At 48.8% G+C, this 22,018-nt stretch overlaps 1 protein-coding gene and 1 pseudogene across 1 annotated transcript in view; both read left to right on the top strand.

The window, feature by feature from the left end:
* LOC142571094 (uncharacterized) overlaps positions 1 to 22,018 on the top strand; it is a 66,948-nt gene that overhangs the window by 25,687 nt on the left and 19,243 nt on the right. The gene's annotated exons all lie outside the window — the stretch shown is intronic.
* On the top strand, positions 2,063 to 20,380 carry LOC142570578 (uncharacterized; annotated as a pseudogene).

Genomic DNA, 22,018 nt, shown 5'->3' with positions numbered 1-22,018 from the left:
CAATGGACAGACTCATACGTCCAAGGTTTGGGCCATCCTGCGCTCTCTTCTCGACCAGCGCAAGACCAACAACGGCGCGGCTCGTGTGGTCCTCCGCGAAGGCATCGGCGCTCAGGAACTTGCCGAACAGGCCGCTGAACTGTTTTTCGCGCAGACGTCTCGCCCCACAGACACCACATACCGGAAGGATGTACATTCTGAAGATAATGAACCACTTAACAGCCCCTTCACCATGATCGAGCTGGAGCACGCCTTGCAGCGTGCTAACGTACGTAGTGCTCCAGGGGTCGATAAGGTGGGCGTGGCTCATCTACGCAATCTTGCCCTTGAGCACAAGCACGCTCTTCTCGAAGAACTTAATCGAGACTTGGATACCGGGATACTGTCCTCCACTTGGAAGTTTTCGGTGATCAAGCCCATTCCGAAGCCTGGTAAACCACCACATACCTTATCCAACCTCCGTCCGATCTCTTTGACCTCTTGTGTCTGTAAAGTAATGGAGAGCATGGTCAACACACGCTTGATGTGGTACCTTGAAGATCGCGACCTTTTGGCTCCTACACTGTATGGATTTCGCCGTGGGCTATCAACACAGGATGTGCTAGCCCGCCTAACGCAGGACGTCCTCGACTCTAATTCGGTGCACCCACCAGCCGTTGTCGCAGTGGATATACGCAAGGCATTTGATTCCGTCCCACATAACACTATCATGATCAAAGCACGTGCCCTTGGCATCAGAGGGAAGATGTACAACTTCATAGCGGGTTTCCTTGAAGAGCGAAGCTACCAAGTCGAAGTTGTTCACGACGCCAGTGCCATACAAACCAACCACGTAGGTGTCCCCCACGGCGCAGTTATTTCACCGACACTGTTTAATATAGCTATGCACCAGCTACCTAAGCGCCTTGCCGACGTACCGGGCCTGAAACACGCGGTGTACGCCGATGGCGTCACCATGTGGACGCATCAAGGGTGCATCGGAGAGTAGGAGGATGTCTTAGAACGAGCTCTCGACGTTATTCACGCCTATGCCACGGAAACGGGTTTACACACTGCCCCAGACAAAACAGAGTTTGTCGTCATTCATGGTGGCAGGTCTACCTTTGGAAAGTAGGAAGAAAAGCAGTCTTTTAAACTGTACATCGGTGACCAACCCATCACACGGAAATCTACTATCCGAATACTCGGTATGCACCTAGACCGGAACTGCACAGTGAGCACTTGGTTCCAATGCGTTACGAAGACCAGCAAACAAATCCCGCACGCTCTACGCAGAATCTCTACCCGCACCCGTGGAGTAAACGAACGTGAAATGCGGCAATTCGTTCAAGCTTTTCTTGTCTCCCGTATCATGTACGGGCTGCCGTATCATCCAGTCAACCGCAGAGAGATGCACGCGCTCGACCGGTCACTTAGCGAAGCCAAACGCATTGTAACTGGTCTCCCAAGGTACACAAGCCTCGAAGCGCTTAAAAGTTGTAGCAAACTCAACAACCTGTTCGAACTCGTAGACATGCACATCTATACACAAGAGACGAGACTTCGCGCCACAAAAGCCGGGCGACACACACTCATGCTCCTCGACTATGACGTCCACAAAATGCCCATTTTGCCCAACAACCCGCCGCCGTGGGAAAACACGGCTCTCACCAATGGCAGGCCACTTCCTCTCAATATGGACCCTACTCAGCGAATGCGGCGCCTTGCATATTCCAAGAGGTATGCCAAGGCTACGAGTTCACTCTCCTTGACTGAACGCATCGTATACACGGACGCTGCACTGCCTGCAGACGACGCTAGTAACTGAGTAATACTTGTTGGGAGGCTAGTTGGTGCATGTTTCCAGAAGAGGGGTATAGCGCCGAAAAAACACAACACAAAGCAAGCGAGCAACACACAGCAACACACAGTATGCGCCTGTCCCGTCTCGCTTGCTGTGTGTTGTGTTTTTTCGGCGCTATAACCCTCTTCTGGAGATGCTAGTAACACCTGTTATGCCACTGCGTGGTACGACCAGACAAATGAAAATCAGAACCGCCGCCATCATATATGAGCAGAAGCAATGTCCAGCACCCGCGCTGAGCTAATGGCCATCCTAGATTATTTGGAGTGGGCCCTCGCAACTTCGTCTCAAACTGACACATATTCCCAGGCTGCCCATCGGGCATGTGCTAATGTTATTTACACAGATCCCGTACTGGCAGAAGATCCGGCACTAGGCACGCCTGCTCCGTGAATGCGGTCACGATGTTAACATTCACTGGGTCCCTGCGCACTGCGGTATCCGCGGAAACGACAAGGCTCATAGACTGGCGCGCGCTCATCTCTCTACCGCGCTAGCGAGAGCCTCCGATAATCCTTATCCTCTCCTAGCTACCACACCTGAGGTAGCAGACCCAATGGCAGACAAGCGTGCGACCAAACAACGACGTGCCGCCTACCTCGCAGCAGTGGGCAATCCACTCTCTATACCGTCACTTCCACCGAAGGTATTCACACGGCGAGAGGCAATCTTGCTTCGGAGAATCCAGACAAGCACCTTCCTTACTCCTCACTTGTTGAACCGTTTCCACAAGGGTGGCACACCACCACCCGTGAGTGGGTTCTGTTCCATGTGCACATGTCGTGCTGATCTCAACCATCTTTGTTGGGAGTGCCCCCTCTACATCCCACCAAGGCTTCGTGCCTGGCCACCATACAGCGGGGACCCTGGCCTTCTTCCCTCCAGACTTGGGCTTGCCCGGATACCACGTTTCCGGACCATGCCATCGAGCTCTGGCGAGCACTGCTGCTGTTAGTCCAGCACCCTGCAGCACCACCCGTCGGCGATCGGCTCCGCGACAGCCACAAGCGTCATACGGCCCCCACTTGGCTGCCTCCAGGACGTTCATTAATAAAACGGAGGCAGCCTTACCCTTCCCCTTTTGCAATAACATCCCTCTTTCCACCGCAGCGTCTTCGGGGCCTTTTAATGTAAAATAAACGTGGTTTCATTCATTCATTCAGCTTTCGCCAACTCTTGCTATGACGAACTCGCCGATAGTCCATAGAATAATCCCAGTGGTAGTTTTTCCAACAGAGAAAGGTGTCGATTTGAGAGAGCGCAACCCTATCAGACTCTTCGAAGCCATTAAAGTACTGCTGGGATCTGCCCCGATTCGCAGCCACTTCACAACGCAAGGTGCTCTTTATTTAGATATCGCAACGGAAGAGCAAGTTGACATTCTTCTCTGGTGCTCTCAGATTGGTGACATAATAGTTAAAGCCCGGCTGCCCCACTCCTACATGACTAACACATGTGTTATTAGGGGAGTACCAGTGTGGTATTCGGAGAGTGACCTTCTTGTCTACTTGAAACCGCAAGGTGTTCTGCACGTGGAACGCCTGATGCGCCGGGTGGAGACTCAAGAAAAAGAATGGGCAGCGAAACCTACTAACTCTGTTGTGATAACGTTTGCTCCCAACACCGAGCGCCCCGAAAAAATTGACCTCGGTTTTACCAAGCATGCAGTCAAAGAATTCGTTGAACCTCCTCCCCGATGCTTTAGGGACCAACACTTTGGACATGTAGCCAAAGTTTGCATGAAAGATCAACGTTGCAAACTATGCGGTGGCGCCCACGATTACAAAGCCTGCAAGGCAGATTTTGCTTGCGCTAATTGTGCTGGGGACCATCCAGCGAGTTTCGGTGGCTGCCCCTTCCGTGTAAGTGCCTTACACCGCCGAGTGTCCTTCACTAGCGGCCCAAACCACAACCTACTGAGAAACAGATACCTGGAAGTGACGAGTTCCCGGCGTTATATTCGGAAGTTGAGTTCCCTGCGTTAGGGTCGGAAGTTCGTAGCGTGGTAACAAGCAACGTCAGTGAGCGACCTGAGCCTAGCAAGACTGCAAGGTTCTCTGTGGGTGAGTCGGTTGTTCGATCTGTTGCAGCAAAAAGTGTCCAATTTTCTCAGCGACCAGATCACAGCCAGACTCGACAAGATGGAGCACATTCCCTCGCCTCAGAAGAGATGAAGAAACCAGCTGCAGTGGCCAAGAGTGGGTCCCAATCCGCAACTTTTGGTGAAGTTGTGAGGCAGTGCGTACAGCAAAATAAGGAGCTCAAAAACCAGGACCTGTCCGATGTTCTGCGAGTTTTGTTTGAAGTCCTGCGTTCATATGTTCAAGCGATGCAGACTAGCACCCTGAAGAACTTTCTACAGCTCGTTCTTTCCTTTGAGTCCATGATTACCACCTTCGCAGCGACCTTTACCTTATAATATGGCTAGTCTTCTCCAACCTCGTGCAACTAAAAATCACCGAAAAGTGCCGTTTATTATGCAATGGAACTGCGCTGGGATTATAAGTCGATTAGCAGAACTTAAATTATTTCTGAAAGATACGTGTGTTCCAGTAGTGGCCCCCTCGGAGGCTGGCCAACCAAGCGGGAGATCTTTGACTGGATATGTCGCCCATAAGAATTGCAGCATAAAGTCATTTCCCGCGGGAAGTGCCGCCCTTTACATACGAAGAGAGATTCCTCATGTGGCTTTGAACGTGACCGATCTTTGCATTCATAGTATTGAGGTAACGGCTGTGAGGATATGGGTTGGCTTCCGAACTCTTTCTGTTGCATCCGTATGCGTGTCTCCGCGGAAGAAGGTAGCAATGGACTTGTCTCTCCAGCAGCTTTGTGACCGTTGCCCAGCGGCCCGAATTATCTGCGGGGACTTCAATGCCCATCACTCTGTATGGGGTGACAGGAACACAGATTCTCACGGACGCAAACTTGTAGAAGTTATCGACAGTTTGGACCTGTGCGTGGCCAATGATGGAAGTCCCACTTTCTTCCGGCCTCCAGCCTCAGCCACATCTATAGACCTAACCTTGCATTCATCTGACGTCCGCGTGAGGTGGTCAACTGCATCTGACCGCATGGGAAGTGATCACCATCCAAATTTAGTGTTTACTGCCGACTTCCATATGCGTGGCTCTAAAATTAGCCATGTTGTTAATTGGGACAAATACAGGAAGCAACTTGCATGTGTTTCTGGTGATGTGATAGACAAGATGATTTCTGGTAAGATGGCTGCTACCACAGCGGTAAAGGTGCCTAATCATTTTCCGACTCCGGATTTAAAACTCAGGGACCTTTGCGCAGCGCGTACAAGGGTGGAGCGACAACTGATGCGGAAGAAGGACGACAGATTCTTGAAGACGACCTTCAGTAGGCTTAACTCTGCCATTCGACGCTATACGAACAAGCTCTGTAGGTCGCAGTGGGCGTCCTTCTGCGCTAGCTTGACGGTTTTCTCAACAATGACGAGAATTTGGCGAGTCATTGGCAGCCTTGCTGGTGATTCTCGTCCTATTAAACCTTTCGAAGCGCTTGCGCTGCGCAAGCAGAAACCTCTCGTGTGCTTGACAGAGAGAGAGACAACTTCATGTAGTCGCCTGCAGAACGACACCATGACTAAATGGCGCCGTGACGCGGGCCCTGACGTCTTCTCAACGGGTGGCCTCTACTCAACTCCAGCGCGTGTTACTCCCGCGGTCGGTCGCCCTGAGGGGCAACGTTCCGTCGGTTTCGCTCGGCCTTTGTCTTTCAAGAGCCGCCGAGACCTGCTGGACGCCCCAGGTTTGACTTTCGTGGTCGTAGCATTCCGCCGCAGCCGCGAGTCGCGGCGGAATCGTACTTGTCGAAGCCTCATTGGAGAACTTGGTGCAATCCCTTAGGATGTGCGTCAGGGTGGCCCTCTCCCGCTGGCACACGCGGCACACATCACTCACATATAATTTAGGGTATAGATGAGTCATTAACACTGGGGTGGGTAAAGAACCAGTTTGCAATTGTCTGAACAGCACCACCTCCGGGAATTTGCAGATGCATTTGTAAGGACAAGTTCAGGAATTCATCCCTGTGCTCTGCCTGCAACATCTACGTCTGTGATGGACGCCCCGTTTATACTTCGAGAGCTACAGACAGCACTCAGCAGCCTGCGGCGTCGATGTGCACCAGGTCCTGACGGCATCACCAACCAGATGATGCAGAACCTACCTCTGGAACACCGGAAGATGCTCCTAAGCTATCTCAATCGAGTGTGGGAGAGTGGCGACGTTCCTCCTTCATGGAAGGTGGCTTGTGTTGTCCCAGTGCTGAAGCCCGGCAAAGAAATGACAGACTTGGCCTCGTATCGTCCTGTATCACTGACGTCGTGCGTGGCTAAGCTCATAGAGAAGCTGGCAAGTAAGCGTTTATCTTGGTAGCTCGAAGATAGAAGGGCTCTACCAACATGCATGACTGGATTCCGAACAGGTTTAAGCGCGCAAGATAGCTTGTTGGACTTTATAAGCCATATTGAACATCATAGACCTTTCGGCCTTTCAACACTAGTTATTTTCCTAGACGTATCAAAGGATTCTGATAGCGTCCTTCAGAGCTCGATACTATATACTTTGCAGGCCATGGGCGTGCAGGGCTATCTTCTGCGATTCATTCACTCATTTATCAGTGATCGTAAAATTCAAGTGCGGTTAGGAAGTACCACAAGCACCGAAAGGGCGGTATCGCGAGGTGTACCTCAGGGAAGTGTTCTTTCCCCAACGCTCTTTAACGTTGTAATGGCTGGTCTTCCCGCTGAAGTGCAAAAACATTGCAGGCATGTCCATATGTCGATATACGCGGACGACATTTGTCTTGGGTTAACGGCATATCAACACAAGCGTTTAGCTCTGATAGCTCGACAGTTTTCGATAGCACGATAGCTTTCAGTTCAAAATTACCTTCAAACTGTTGAGTGGACTCTCTCGGTGGAAAAATCTGGCTTCATCATGTTTCCAGGTAGAGGAAGAAGGTATGCGCGGCTGAAGATAGACCTTGATCAATCTTGCCTTCGACAATTGAAACACAAGCGCTTTTTGGGCGTCATGATTGACTACCGCCTACAGTGGCGACGAGCTATGGGCTCGTTTCTGACATTGATATCTTCGCGTCTCAATGTGATCGGTAGAGTTGCAAGTGAGCAATGGGGAAATCACCCTTCTTCAATGATCAGGTTCCACGATACACTAGTGACGAGTCAAATAATGTATCAGCTCCTTTAATTTCCCCCTCGATATCACAGCTGGAACGACTTGAGGTTCTGCACAGAAAGGGCCTAAGAAGGGCTCTTGGCGTTCCGCAGACTGCTCCTAACAATGCAGTACTTTATGAATCTCTATCGAGACCTCTTAGCCTAGTCGCTTCACAAAGGTTATTGATGCAAATTGGCCGCCTCAAGCAGACGGCAGCCGGCCGAGCCCTTCTACAGCGCCTTCGAAAGAGATCTGAGTCCCGAGCGTACTTGGCACTAAATACTTTTGGTTACTTGGGTCTTCACGCTAGAGGTCGAACTAAGAGGTTTAAACCGCCTTGGTCATTCGCGAGCCTCGATTGTTCGTTGACAATTCCTCACGCACGCGCTAAGCGGACTTCTCCTCTGGCGACAACGCGTTCGCTGGTACTGGAACATCTTGAGACTGAATATGCACGTCATCTTCAAATCTTTACTGATGGCTCTATGGACAAGGTCAAAGGATCTAGTGCAGCTGCTTTTCACATTCCCTCTTTGAAGTATGATTGGTCTGTTCACTTCACTGCAGTCGTGTCCTCCACAACGGCTGAAAGCGTTGCAATTGAGGCAGCTCTAAAGAAACTATGGTTTTGTACGCCTCAACCTGTTGTCCTTCTCAGAGATTCAAAATCTGCCCTTCAAAGGTTAGAGCACGGGTTCTCTACTGATGCCTTATGTCTTAGCTCCCTACGCTCGGTGCACAATCTCCATATCAAAGGCTTCTCCATACGTTTCTAATGGGTGCCCTCGCGCATAGGTATCACAGGCAACGAGATGGCGGACAGCCTCGCCCATAGAGCGCTGTCTGGGAATCCATTGCGAAGAGTGCCTCAAGAGGACAACAGACTCTTCAGAGAAGCGGCGTTGTGCCACTTCAGTTCTTTGTGGAGCTCACCTCACAAGCCATGTGTGATCAAGGTTCTCAAAAGAAACGAAGATACCTTACTGCTCCGCATTCGCACGGGCTCAGCTCGTACCCCTGCGTGGATGTATAAGACTGGCCTGGCGTTATCACCATTATGTTCAACGTGTGGTGTGTGCGGTGACATAGAACATTACATAATGTGCTGTACTGTGTATAACTCGGAAAAGAGGGTGTTATTCTGGTCCCTAAAGAAGACAGGAGTTCCTCACACTTCTCTTCAGGACATTGTTTTCCCGCGCGGGAACCGGTTGTGTAGGAAGGAGGTCTCTCGCCTTCTTTTAAATTACCTACAGGACACGGATTTGGCCTCCACATGGTGAACTGAGGAGTGACCATTTGTAATTGTGAGGTCTGTGTCTGATTATGTGATTTATTCATTTTAAGTGTCGCTACGGTGGAGCAATTGCCGGCAGAAACTGCAAGGCTAATCCCACCAGTAGCCCACAACAACTCAACTCAACAAGTCCATAGGATTCTGGGCACCCCGAATACAGAACAATGCTACGGTGCTTCTACGACGGCATGCTTAGGGCGACGGTGGCGCCAAGACAGCAAGTATCAAGTAGCTATTGTGGCTGTTGCAGTAAAATTTTGAATATGTACGGTTGACCTAGGTGGACGCCGGGCAAGAGTATGTGTAAGACTACACTGAAATTATGAGCTCGAATACATTAATCTTTTAGGAGAAACGCCTGAAGCAAAGTTTGGTTGACCTAGTGAATTTGTAAAGGCTCACTTATAGAAATGACAAGACAAACGTTTCACGTCAGGCCAACTCAACTCCGGTTATTGACGTGGACAATTCATAAACGGTAAAGTTGTTGAAGTATCCGTCATGTCCCATTTCATAGGAATGGGATTTATTTTGAACAATTTATTAAAAACGTTGGTTTCTTGCAGGCAGCCGGGTTTGTCACTATAAAAAACGCTCATCATGTTTTAAAATGTTCTCGCCATAAACCTGGCAACAAATCTGCTCCCTTATCGAGCTTCTCAGGAGGTGGCGACAAAGGAAAATAAACATTACTTGACTAGATAACCGCACGGCTATTTTTACGCTATGTAGCTTTCTAAATCGAATCTTTGCTTTCCCTGCCTCATGGGTTTGGCGTGGCTGCTGCGGGGTTGGTCGGCACATCTCAGCGAATATATTTGTGGACCCACATACGAAGGTTACGTGAGCGCTTATTGCAAGAGCAGCCAACAAGCTTATATGATCCTCGTACACATAATAACTATGTAGTGCTAGCAAAAGTACCTCTGCTCGGCGTCATAAAAAAATTGCCATATAATACTTGAACGTATAACGTCCGCCCACAGATCTCTCTAAAGGGTGCGGGCCTGTTAATGAAACAGTGCATTATATTGAACGGATATTTTGATTTACTTGATTTTTTTTTCATTTAGGCATTCTTTATGTGCCACATGATGTGTGCCTATTCGCGGGCAATACTCCGGAATGGGTACGACATACTGTGTGACACAAGAGGTACACATCAGGTCAATGTAGCCAGATACGTGTCATACTTCTGTGTGCACATTCATTCGCCATCGTCATTTTTGTCTCGACAGGCATCGCACACCGTACTTGTCCTCGTGGAACCACTGCATAAACATTTCACATTGTCCATGCGCGTGATTTCGTGGTCACATTTCGGCATAGCGTGTGAGCAGTGCATGGCATACGCTTGAGTTGCATGAGAATAAAGATGTCGCCTTTGTGGTGAATAAACACAAATATTAGTTGGGATTATGTCTTACATGGCATAAATGGATACGCATCTGTACGCATCACCGTTAGTACCAAAGCATTTAGTTACCCACTTCACTGCAGCTTCGCTTTATATACAGGGTTTTTTTTAGACCATACAGACAGACAGGGGAGAGGCAGACAGAGAAATAGAAGACAGGAAAGTCAGGAAACTTAACCAGACGCACGTCCGGTTTGCTACCCTGCACTGGGGGCCGAGGTATGCGGAAGAAGAAGAGGGAGAGGAGATAGAGAGAGCACAGTTCCGCGCACAACCATGCAGATTTTTCATAAAAATTGCAATCAACGCAGCAAACGAGAGGTTTTGCAGACCACTTCCTACGTGACGCAGGCATACTTTGCCGCTAGCAACTGTAGCTACAGAAAACTAATTAACAACAATGACTAATTAATCTTTTATTGCTGCCTTGGCGGCAGTTTTCTAAATGGCAAAGTTGGATGCAGTGATATTTCCATGCATACCCACTTTATTAAATATTGTAAAAATCGGACCTCATTCGAGATGTCTATCATCAAATTGCAAAGGCTCAACCGAGGCATTATCGAAACTGAGTTAGTGCCTCTGTAATTCAGACGGCCATGCCCCGTAAAGAACCCTGGCGTCAAGTTTGAATGACAGCATGCCGCGGCAAATCCTGACTTCACACACAGTCGCCCATGCTTGCCAGGCAAACGGTGACGTATCAGCAGCTGCTTCGACTGGCTGATAAGTTCGGTTTCCAACTTTTTCACTCTTGTCGTCGCGTCAGCGTTTCGGCCTGGTATGCTAGCCTGGCCGCCTTTCCTGCACTCCCGTGGCGCTCGGTTTCGATATTGCCTGAATTTAGAGTTGAAATTCAATTATACATATCTCGAATTAGGTGCCATTTTCAACTAAGTCCCTTCACCTACTCAGAAACAAAAACGTTCATACAGAACTGCGAAACGAACCGACACACTGTCAGCTTGGGAAAGTTATCTTAACTGTTTAAGTTCGTAATGCTCCGCGCTTAGTGTAGCGAAAAATAAATATTTTTCCCAAGACCTTCCTTCACTACTCAAATCTAATCGCAGAAAGTTTTGGCAAATTTTATTCCCTGAACGCCATACTAATGACATCTCATTACACTATCAAAACAACATTCCTATTCCTAACCCTCAAGTTTAATAAATTATTCTCATCCGTATGTGATCACAAAAGAAAGAATTACTAATTTTCCCATTGTTACAGACCTAGATTAGCGGTACATGGAACCTATTGACGTTACTATGGATGGTATTGTTCAGCTTAATAATAAGGGGAAAGTTTTGTCTTCAGCAGGTATTGACAATATTAATTCTAAATTACTAAAAAATTGTCTCAGTATATAGCAAGTTTTTATTCCACATTTTTCATCAACCTTTAATGACAGGTCAGATACCCCAGGATTGGAAAACAGCGAAAGTCATACCCATCTTCAAAGACGCTGACAAAAACTTGGCTGAGAACTACCGACCGATATCACTAACGTGCATATGCTGTAAAATGATGGAACATATTATTGCATCTCATGTTTACCATCATCTAGAATCGAACAACTTCTTTTTCCATTATCAATAGGGTTTCAGGAGAGGTTTGGCGTGCGAAACGCAACTGCTTGAACTTATGACAGATTTACATTTCAACATGGACGACATATTTACATTTTAACATGGACTCAAACCTTCAAACTGACAGCATCTTTCTGGATTTTTCTAAAGCTTTTGACCACGTAGCCCATTGTCACCTGTTTTTGAAGTTATCATCATTAAAACTTGATTCACTAAGTCTATCCTGGCTTCAAAATTTTCTTTCTAATAGGCAGCAGTTTACTTTCGCTAACAGCTTCTCCTCGCCCCTTTCAGATGTTCCAACCGGTGTGCCACAAGGAAGCGTTCTTGGTTCCTTACTCTTTCTGATATACATTAATGACATACCCAATAACTTATCATCATGCAAGCACATTTTCACTGACGACTGCATTATCTATCGTTCAATTAACAGCTCCGATGACCACCTGATCCTCCAAAATGATTTTAACCAAATTATTAATAGGTGCGACACCTGGCTAATGGCTCTAAATTCATCAAAATGTAAAGTGTTGTTCTTCACCCGCAAACGCACTAACTTGGAGTGTTCCTACTGTATGAGGCGGCGGGTGCTGCGCCACCGCCGCCTCACAAGGTGCTAGAAGGAACCAAGCTGGCACCGACGAGCACCCCGCCATGACCTCCCAAGGGCTGACACCGGGTCAGAAACGCCAGCTGGTTTGTACAAGCCAGCCTGACTGCAAGCGACAAGACACTGGTGAATATGAAGACGAGTCAACTATCATCGATGACGAGAACGTGGCGAACGCTTCAGACCTAGACATGGACGAGGGTGGTTTCCGAATTGTGCGCCATCGTAAAGACACGGCGGAAGGCATTCCAGTGTTAATCACTGCAACATCCGAAAGAGATGATTTAAGGCAAGTAAACCCTATTGTCCTGTATTCTCAGCTTGAAACGATTCTCGGTGGAGCACCAGTGAAGAGCCACTTCACAGCACAGGGAGCACTGCTCTTAAATGTAGAGACAGAAGGACAAGCCAACGTCCTTCTAGAGACCAAGAATATCGGTGGCATAGTCATATCTGCCCGTGTCCCACACAGTTATATGAAAAACACGTGCATTGTTAGAGGAGTCCCTAAATGGTACTCGGATGAGGAGCTGCTCACCTACCTGAGACCTCAGGGAGTATTCCATGCAAGAAGAATCATCCGTCGGGTCCAAACTTCATCATCTGAATGGGAGTCAAGGCGCACTAACTCGGTGGTTCTCACATTTGCTCCAAATTCTGAACGCCCGGAGAAGATCAACCTTGGTTTCACCAGACATGAGCTTGTCGACTACGTGGAGACACCACCACGCTGTTTTAAGTGTCAGCGCTTCGGACATATCGCTAAGTACTGTCGTGGGGAACAGAGGTGTAAGCGCTGTGGGGGACCTCATGACTTTAAGACGTGTGCAAGTACAGACAACTTTGTGTGTGCAAATTGCGGCGGTGACTATCCTGCTAGCTACGGTCGATGCCCGGCGCGGACAGCTGCTCAGCGAAGGAATAAGATGTTTGTTCTGGGTCCAAAGAGTGCGAGCGCACCATCGAACACGAAGAAGACGTCCAGAGCGCCACAACTAACTGGTGTGGAAACAGAGTACGCATCTCATTTCCCGCGTTTCACACCGATAAACGAAGTTATTGAGCCAACGCAAACGGTCACAGCGGCTGAGAAACCTGTTCGAAAAGAGCCCGAAAAGCGCACCTATGCGGCCGCAGTAAACCGACCTCAAGCACCACTTGGCAACAGTCAGCAGGAAAACTGCCAGCATGTGATACGCGCTTTGTTCACGGCACTACGTTCCCACGTCGCGAAGATGCCTGCTAGTTCAACGAAGGATATGCTGGAAGCAGTGCTGGCTCTTGAGTCAGTAATACTCTGCTCTACTTCCACATACACTCAGTAGCATAATGGCAATGTCTCGCCCACTTGGTCCATTCCGTCGTCCAAAAGTGCCCTTAATAATGCAATGGAACTGCGCCGGTATTCTACAGCGTCTTTCTGAACTCAGCCTTTTCCTTCGAGACATACCTATACCAATTCTAGCCCTCTCGGAGGCCGGTCTCCCACATGGAAGGACGATCCCAGGGTACATCAGACATGGAAATCCGAGTATACCATCATTTGCAAATGGAAGTGCGATGATATACATCAGGCGAGAAATACCTCACGTCACCTTACCAGTGCAAGACCTTTGTTCTACCTTCTTGGAAGTCGCCGCTGTGCAAGTGTGCCTAGGAAAACGAAAACTCAGTGTGGTGTCGGTGTATATAAGTCCGCGGAGGAAGGTCTCCATGGAGGCGTTCATAAAGGACCTTTGCATTCGTTGCCCCTCTCCTATAATAATATGTGGGGACTTTAACGCACATCATTCGCTTTGGGGAGATAAGACTGCAGATTCCCGAGGCAAGGAACTAGTCACAGCCGCGGAAGCTGCTGACTTGTGTATCGCGAACGATGGCAAACCGACTTTCTTCAGACCACCAGATTCATGGAGTGCCATAGACCTCGTGATCCATTCTATAGACCTTGTCGTATCGTCAACAACGGCCCCAGACAGGATGGGCAGTGACCACTTTCCCATCTTCACCAACATCACCGGATTTCACACTGCTGGGCGACAATTCTGTGCTGTGACCCGCTGGGACACATACAGAGAAGCGTTGGACGAATCCCCTGGTGAGCTGTTCGCAGATATGCTGCGGAGCAAAAGAGTGGCTACATCAATGTTGAAACTTCCAGATTATTTCCCTACTCCTGATTTGAAACTAAAGAACCTCTGCGCAGCGCGTAGGAGAGCGGAGCGAAAACTAATGAGAAAAACGGGAAACCCATCTGCGAAAACTAAATACAACAGGCTAAACGCTGTCATCCGTCGTCACACAAAAAGATTAAGACGAGTTCAATGGGCTGCTTTCTGTGAGAGTTTATCGGCGTTTACTCCCATGACAAGGATATGGGGAGTAATGAATAGCCTATCCGGAAAGCTTCGCCTACACAGGCCATTCGAAGCACTTGCTTTAAAGCAAGGAAAAGATTTGCAAACCCTTGCAGAAGATTTTGCAGACGTATACACATCTAGCAGATCAGCAGGAATATCGAACCCTCTGTTGTCTGAAGCATTCCATACCATGGATACGCCGTTCACCTTTCGTGAGTTGGATTTGGCGCTTAGCAAATTAAGAAGACGCTGTGCTGTGGGTCCCGATTCGATCAGCAATCAGATGCTGACAAATCTGCCATATGAACGAAAACGAGCACTTCTGGACATATTTAATCACGTCTGGCGCACAGGAGAGATCCCAGAAGCGTGGAAGACAGCATGGGTGGTGCCAGTGCTCAAGTCCGGAAAGGATCCTGCAAACCTCACCTCATATCGGCCAGTATCGCTAACATCATGCGTATCAAAGTTGATCGAAAGACTACTATGTACGAGGTTAACATGGTATGTTGAGCAAGGAAACAGACTGCCATCATGTATGACCGGATTTCGTCCACGGTTGAGTGCCCAGGACAGTGTCTTGGATCTACTGAGCCATATCGAGCGCCATCGCGTAGACGGCCTTTCCACACTCGCCATCTTTATGGACGTTGCCAAGGCATACGACTGTGTGCTTCATACAGGCATCATCAACGGACTCCGAGCCATGGGCGTCTCGGGAAATGCTCTTCGATTCGTCCATGAATTTCTCAGTGATCGATGTGTACAAGTTAAGCTGGGAAGTATAATGAGTGTCAAGCGACGCATTTCCCTCGGCGTCCCACAAGGAAGTGTCCTATCCCCCTTGCTTTTTAACGTTGCCATGGCCAGCCTTCCAGATGCCCTGAAAGTAGGTCGGACGGCAGTTAAAATGTCCATCTACGCAGATGACATCTGCATTTGGATCTCAGGGTACCAACACAAACGTTTGGCCCGGATAGCCCAGGCCGCAATCTCCACTATCCTTATCAGCAGAAAAATCAGCCTTCATGCTTTTCCCGGGAGTGAGACGCAAGTCAACACGTCTGACGCTGAATATCAGAGGGCATTCAATTCTTCGTGCAACTCATGTACGATTCCTGGGCGTCACCATCGACAACAAGCTGCTATGGCGTGGTGCGGTCGAAAGTGTTGTGGCTGCATCGGTGCAAAGAATCAACGCACTTCGTCGATTGGCAGGTGTACGTTGGGGAAACAATCCTATATCCATGCTTAAACTGAACGCTGCACTGATAACAAGCCGCATTCTCTATCAGCTCCCTCTGATATCACCGTCATCGAGTCAATTCGAGCGCTTGGAGGCAGTGCACAGAAAGGGACTTCGCTTGGCGATGGGAGTTCCAACGGCGGCTTCAAACAAGAAAGTCACTAATGAGGCAGAGTCTCTTCCACTCCGCCTCTTGGCATCTCAGGCCTTGCTGACGCAGCTATTAAGGCTGGGCGAGTCACGCGCAGGCACGGCGCTTCTCCGGCGGCTAAGATCAAGAACTCGCTCACATTTCCATGCGGCGCTGAACACCTTCCGATTTTTAGGATTGGAATGGCCTAAACGAAGTCGCCTTGGCCCGCCATGGTCTTTTCCGGACGTTACCTGCAGCCTCAATGTACCCCACCTACCGACGAAACGCACCATTTCAACTGACGAAGCCAAGTTTATTGTGTTGGACCACTTGAACACTTTGTTTCAAAGCCATCTACAAGTGTACACAGACGGTTCGGTGTGTGCACTAACAGATAGCTGTGCAGCGGCATTCTGCATACCATCCCTTGATGTGTCATGGTCTGGCCGACTGGATCGCGTAGTTTCCTCTACAACAGTAGCGAGCGCCGCAATCACCGCGGCTTTGCGGAAACTACGTGCCTTTTCTGCACGAGAGGTCGTGGTGCTGACGGATTCCAAGTCAGCATTACAAAGATTACATCGGGGCCTACCTCTAGAGAAATTTACACGGCAGTCTCTGGCACTGATTGACGACCTCACGAGCAAAGGATTTAACATAAGGTTTCAGTGGATTCCATCACACGTAGGAATTGATGGAAACGAGGAAGCTGACGCCCTTGCACACCTAGCGCTGACATGTGTCCCAAAAGTGAAAGCTCCAAAAGCTTTTGAAAACCCTAAGGATGCAATCCTCCTTCACTTTAGACATATGCACAAGAATCCACACGAATCCTGTGTGACTCATGGATTTACACGCGAATAAGCGACGCTTTTATACCGCATCAGGACCGACTCCGCATACACCCCAGCTTGGTTATTCAAGACTGGGCTTCGCGCTTCCCCACTCTGTGTTTTCTGTGGTGACATTGGTGACATCGAACACTTCATTTGGCTATGCCCACAGTTTGACACAGAAAGAAAAGCGTTGGTCGACAACCTGCAAAAAAGCGGTCTCACGCACAGGACCTTTGAAGACGTTGTTTTCCCCGGAGGGCCCGCGGCATTCAGGAAGAGAGCGCAACGCCTGCTGATAGCCTTCCTGCGAGACACGGGGCTCATCGACACCTGGTGACACATCCCTGATCTCAACTTGAAGGAGGATCAGGCGGAACAATTGCCGGCTATGTATGCCAGGCTAACCCCGCCTGCTTCAACATCACCACCACCACCACCACCACCACCACCACCACCACCACCACCTACTGTATTAAAAATGTCCCATTATCTCTGACCTCATGATCTAAATATCTAGGCGTAAATCTTTCAACAAACCTCTCCTGGGCTTCTCACATTACCACCATCTGTGCCAGTGCTTCTCGATCACTGGGTTACCTGCGACGTAACCTTCGGAACTCACCTCCACTTATCCGCAAACTGGCATTTCAAACAATCGTTCGCCCTCGACTTGAGTTCGCCGCTCCACTCTGGTCTCCCCACCAAAATTACTTAGTTAACATGCTGAAATCAATCCAAAATAGAGCCGCACATTTTATTTCTCAGAATTATGACTACCGTTCTCGCGTAACTCAAAGATTCACCTTTCACTTTAGATGCTGAGTAATCGTCGCGACATAGCCCTTTTGTCATTATTTCATAAATGCGTCCGCCACACTAACACACGCTCCCTACACCTAGAAACGTCATCGCACACGTCGCACAGATTATACAATCATCATAGCTTCACGTGCATCTATGGTAAAACAGAAGCATTTAACTGGTCTGAAATTCCACGTGCCATTCGGCTCTCGAACAGCCTCCCCGACAATATAGTTTCAAAAATTGACCGTGAAAAATTCAGACACTCACTCAACTCGCTTAATCCTTGTTAACCATGATATCACACTCGCTGTTCTGTGTTATTTTTCCTACCTTTTTCTTGCACTGCAATACGTCTTTTACAAACTTATAGAGTTCCTTTTTATTGTACTCATATACAGCTTTATATAGCTAATATATTTCCCTCATTTAGACTGTGCACATGGCTGGTGTTTTTTTTTTATTTATTATTGTTACTAGATTGCATGTACTCACTTGATTGTATGCCCACTTTACTCAATACCCATGTAGGGGCCTTGTAAGGTATTTTACAAATAAATAAAATAAATGAATAAATGTTTTGGGATTTTACATGCTAAAACCACGGTATGATTATGAGGCACGCCGTAGTGCGGGACTCTGAATTAATTTTGATCACGTGTGGTTCTTTACCGTGCACTCAATGCACGGTACATGGGCCTTTTTGCATTTCGCCCCTCATGGAAATGCGGCCGCCGCAATCGGGATTTGCACCTGCGACTTCGGGCTTGGTAGCGAAACGCCATAGCCATTACAGTACCACGGCGGGTGCGCCACTTTCATTTCAAGATCTTATTTTTAATATTGAGGGTACATTAAAATGTCACTGCCTTCAAGTTTTCCATTTAAACAAATGCTTGGACACTAATGAAAATTTAATCAGTAATTTTTTTCAAGCGAAATTTTACTGGCTGACAAGTTTCTGTGGCGATATGGTCAAGCAAAAAACCAGTTGCTCCCAGAGCAGAGCAGCTGAGGGACACGGCGGTATGATTAGTCGACAGCTGCGCAGGTGCCGGAGCGTGAGCCATTAGCAAGGATTCCAGCTGCATAGGCGCACGCTCACGCCACCCGTGCAGCCAATCAGAGCCGTTTCGCTTCTGCCGGGGAGGGAAAGGGCAGAATGGGGTTACACGCGCGCTGCGCCGGTTTCGTTTCCGTTCGGTTCATTCTGGGAAAACGGATGGGACGGCCACGCGCTGTGCGTTCCCCCGAGGAAATGGCCACCTTCCACGAGCGGCGGCGAAAACTCGCCCGTGAGGAGGATCGCCGTCCGCGCGCCGATCCAACCGTTATAGCCACTCGAGACCAGGCAATCCGATAGCAACGAGAAGAATATCCGGAGCTGAGGGAGCGGGAAGTCGAACCAATCCGGCACCGTTACATTTGGGTTACTTAACCGTGATGAAGGTCAGGTGCACGGCGGACAAGTTTCGCTTACCTCCATTTTACGGTAGGGAAAGGGTTGATCATTTTGCATTAAGCATCTCAAGCTAGTATTATCAGCCGGAAAGAATATACGTCTCGCCTAGGAACTCGCCTGTAAGAACGCGACGTACGCTGCGCTTGTAGCCTTATTTGAAATGTGTATTGCCTAAAAACGAAACACCCTGTAGATTTCAACCATGTAGGTTATGTGCTATTTTTTTTTGTCCTTCACACTTTTGGATTCTCTTCGCTGATCACTGTGATTGCTTTCAATTATATACCACACCATGCTTTCAGGTGTGCCACGTAACTAGAGCACAGGTTACGCCTACAGGACCGCCTTTCAGCTGATCAAAAAGTGGTTATTTCTCCTTGCTCAAGCCATTTCTCCTGTTTATTTCCAGTGACGTTAGAACGGAATGGCGAGCTTTCGGATATGCTAACCTCGTACTGTGGACTTAATTCAATTTGTGTTGATAATAGTATCTACAGCTACACCTTCATATTAAATGTTTGAAACAGACACAACCCCTTTAGGCCCACTTTTGGCAGCACTATTTTTTAGCAAGCATGCCATATATAATTGATGTTTTTTTTTCATAACTACGTACGCTTTAAATCCTTCCCTCTTCTGCCCGCTTTTTGATTCTTATTCTCTCCTCATAAGCGTGATAGCCAACCAAACCTGTGCCTCCGTTACCTGCTTTTCTTTCTCTCATACAGCTCTTACAGTAACTACACAGACACATTCGTTTATGGCATGCTTCGAACTCTGCAACGAGTTCAAACGGAAATCTCCCCCGTGGCTACTCATTTTCTTAGTTGCAGGAACACGCAACAACTGCGGTTTCGGTTTTTCCTTTCTACGTCTCCACTCCTGAAGATGTTCTTTTGAGTTGTCCCATATGTGGGCCACCAGTCCAGCACTCTTCGCACATGTGGACTTTCGAGCTCTTACAAGCTCACGCTACGCTGCAACGCTCGAGTCGGCAAGGCGCACAACGCTCCGACTCAACATATATATCAGATTACATTCAACATGATACTTGATGCGTGAGTCTACGCGCCGAGACGACACGCTTTGCGGCTTCTGTCAACAAAACGAAAGACGCTTTTCACGGATCAAACGGAAGGCGCTGTTCGGCTGCGGGGACTCGCGATACCGAAACAATTAAGCCTCCTAAAGGCCATTCTCTCGCATTTCGTGTCCAGCAGCAATCAAACATGAATGACAGTGACCAGTGTCAGACGCGTCCGTTGCTCCGATCGCGGAAGTGGCAAGCTTTACCTCTGCAGTCTCATCCCGTCCACGGAAAAGTTCGTCGGGCCAAGACGCGCTGAATCAAAAGAAGCGTACGTCCGCGCTATCAAGGAAGCATTTTGTTCGCTGCAAGCAGAGATGTTTCGTTTCCGCTCGGCGTGGTGTGGTCTACAAAATGTTCTGCGGTGCACCCGCGTATGTCGTTTCTTTGTGTACAGAGCCTCTCCGAAGCCTGTTGTACAATGTGTTCGCGGGCATCTCACGCGGGACCACGGAAGGAGGCAAGCGGAAAGAGGCGGGAGGGTAAGAGGAGAGGGGGGTGGGGTGGGGGGTACGAGGGGTACGAGCTCCCCTCCCACCCCTCGGCTTCCCAGCGAGGGGCAGTTCTTTTGTCAGCCAGCTGTACGGCTCGCTGACCAGGTGTGAGGTTTCGATAGAGCGTGTCAACACGTCTTCCGGAAGGGCAGCTCTAGGCCTACTACACGCAGTCGGATATGCGCGCACATACACGCACGCACACGACGCTGGGTATGGCTAGCCGAGCGGCGTGATGCCTGACGCTGCTGCTCCCGTTACCAGCGGGTCCGATGACGCCGCTGCGAGCATGTCGCGCGTGGTGAGACCAGCCACGCCTACCGGGCGTCGTCGTCTCGGAGTGCGATGCGTCGCGGCGTTGTTGCGGTGGCGACACGTCTCTCGCACGCCGCGTCATCCTCTCCGGTCGGAAGGGCCGGCAAGTAGCGCCGCTTTTATTTGCCTAACCCATGGTGTCGTGTGATATCATTAGTACGCCTGCCAGTCCCGACTCCTAAACTAACCTGGCGTCCCGCCTGCACCGCTGATCTCGCCTGTCCTGCGTACCCGCTTGGACCGGTTTACTTTGCCTGTGGTTCAAGGACAGCCGCAAGGTAAGCTGGTCGTCAGCCATGTCTACGTTCTTGGTACATTTTGAAGCCGTATCGCCATCTCGGGCTAAATTCAAGATAACAGTATTCAGCATCTTGTATTTTTTTTTCACCGAGCAGGTACAACACACGTATTTCCCACCGACGTTAGGTAAGACCAGGGCATTTCGGTTTTTTTGCGATGAGCAAGTCATTTGCATTACACTGATGCCACATTAATCCAGCATTATTTTATGGCAATGTGCGTTCTTATCTTTCCTCCTCATGTGCGAGTAGTCAGCAAAACAGCAATTCAGCGATTGCTTTTTATCTCAGAGCGTGGAAACCAGCTTTGTGCGAATCGCCAAAGGGTACGACGTTGAGCCAGTAGTTCATTATCGACGGCGCCAGAACTGCGCAATAAACAAGGATGTGTGGCGTCCTTCATGATTCCGTCCCCGTTTCTTACGCTGCTCCCACGCTTCCAGTGAATGTCGTGCTTCCTAAGAGCGTTCGTTATACTTGTGTTAATAGAAACGACCATAAGTCAGTTAACTACCATTGAGTTGGTTAATCCGCATTATTGCCGCTATATGGCAAGGCACACAGTCAAAACTGTTAGTAATGAGGATATTTATATGGGTGACTGGGGTGATATGATTGCGTACGGCGAGAGTGACTCAGAGGATGAGGAACCCTTATGCGACGGCAACGACGACCCCGTAATTGAACTACGAAGACTTCTTACACATACGCTAACGTTCATAAGTGTTGATAAGCGTGACTTGTACTTCGATATTCTTCCCCAATAATGGCCGCATGGCCTCGTTTGAGTCGCTATTGATGGCTGTTATGATGAATATATTCGTGACAATGACCGCTATACACATGGATAAATGTAAACCCCTGCAGCTTTAGGCGGTGCGAGGTGCCAAATAAACGTGTGGAACGTGAATTTTCAGAAAGAATGCTCCAGGTGCACGTTGTATGTATACCACGTATAGTCGCCACGATTCAAAGCGCTTCCGTCTTCCGGCCTAGATTAACGTGAACATTCTACC

This window comes from Dermacentor variabilis, chromosome 2, assembly GCF_050947875.1.
Source record: "Dermacentor variabilis isolate Ectoservices chromosome 2, ASM5094787v1, whole genome shotgun sequence".
In the NCBI taxonomy this organism is placed as follows: domain Eukaryota; kingdom Metazoa; phylum Arthropoda; class Arachnida; order Ixodida; family Ixodidae; genus Dermacentor; species Dermacentor variabilis.
The sequence above is the reverse complement of the archived record's forward strand: the minus strand, read 5'-3'. Positions and strand labels throughout refer to the sequence as shown.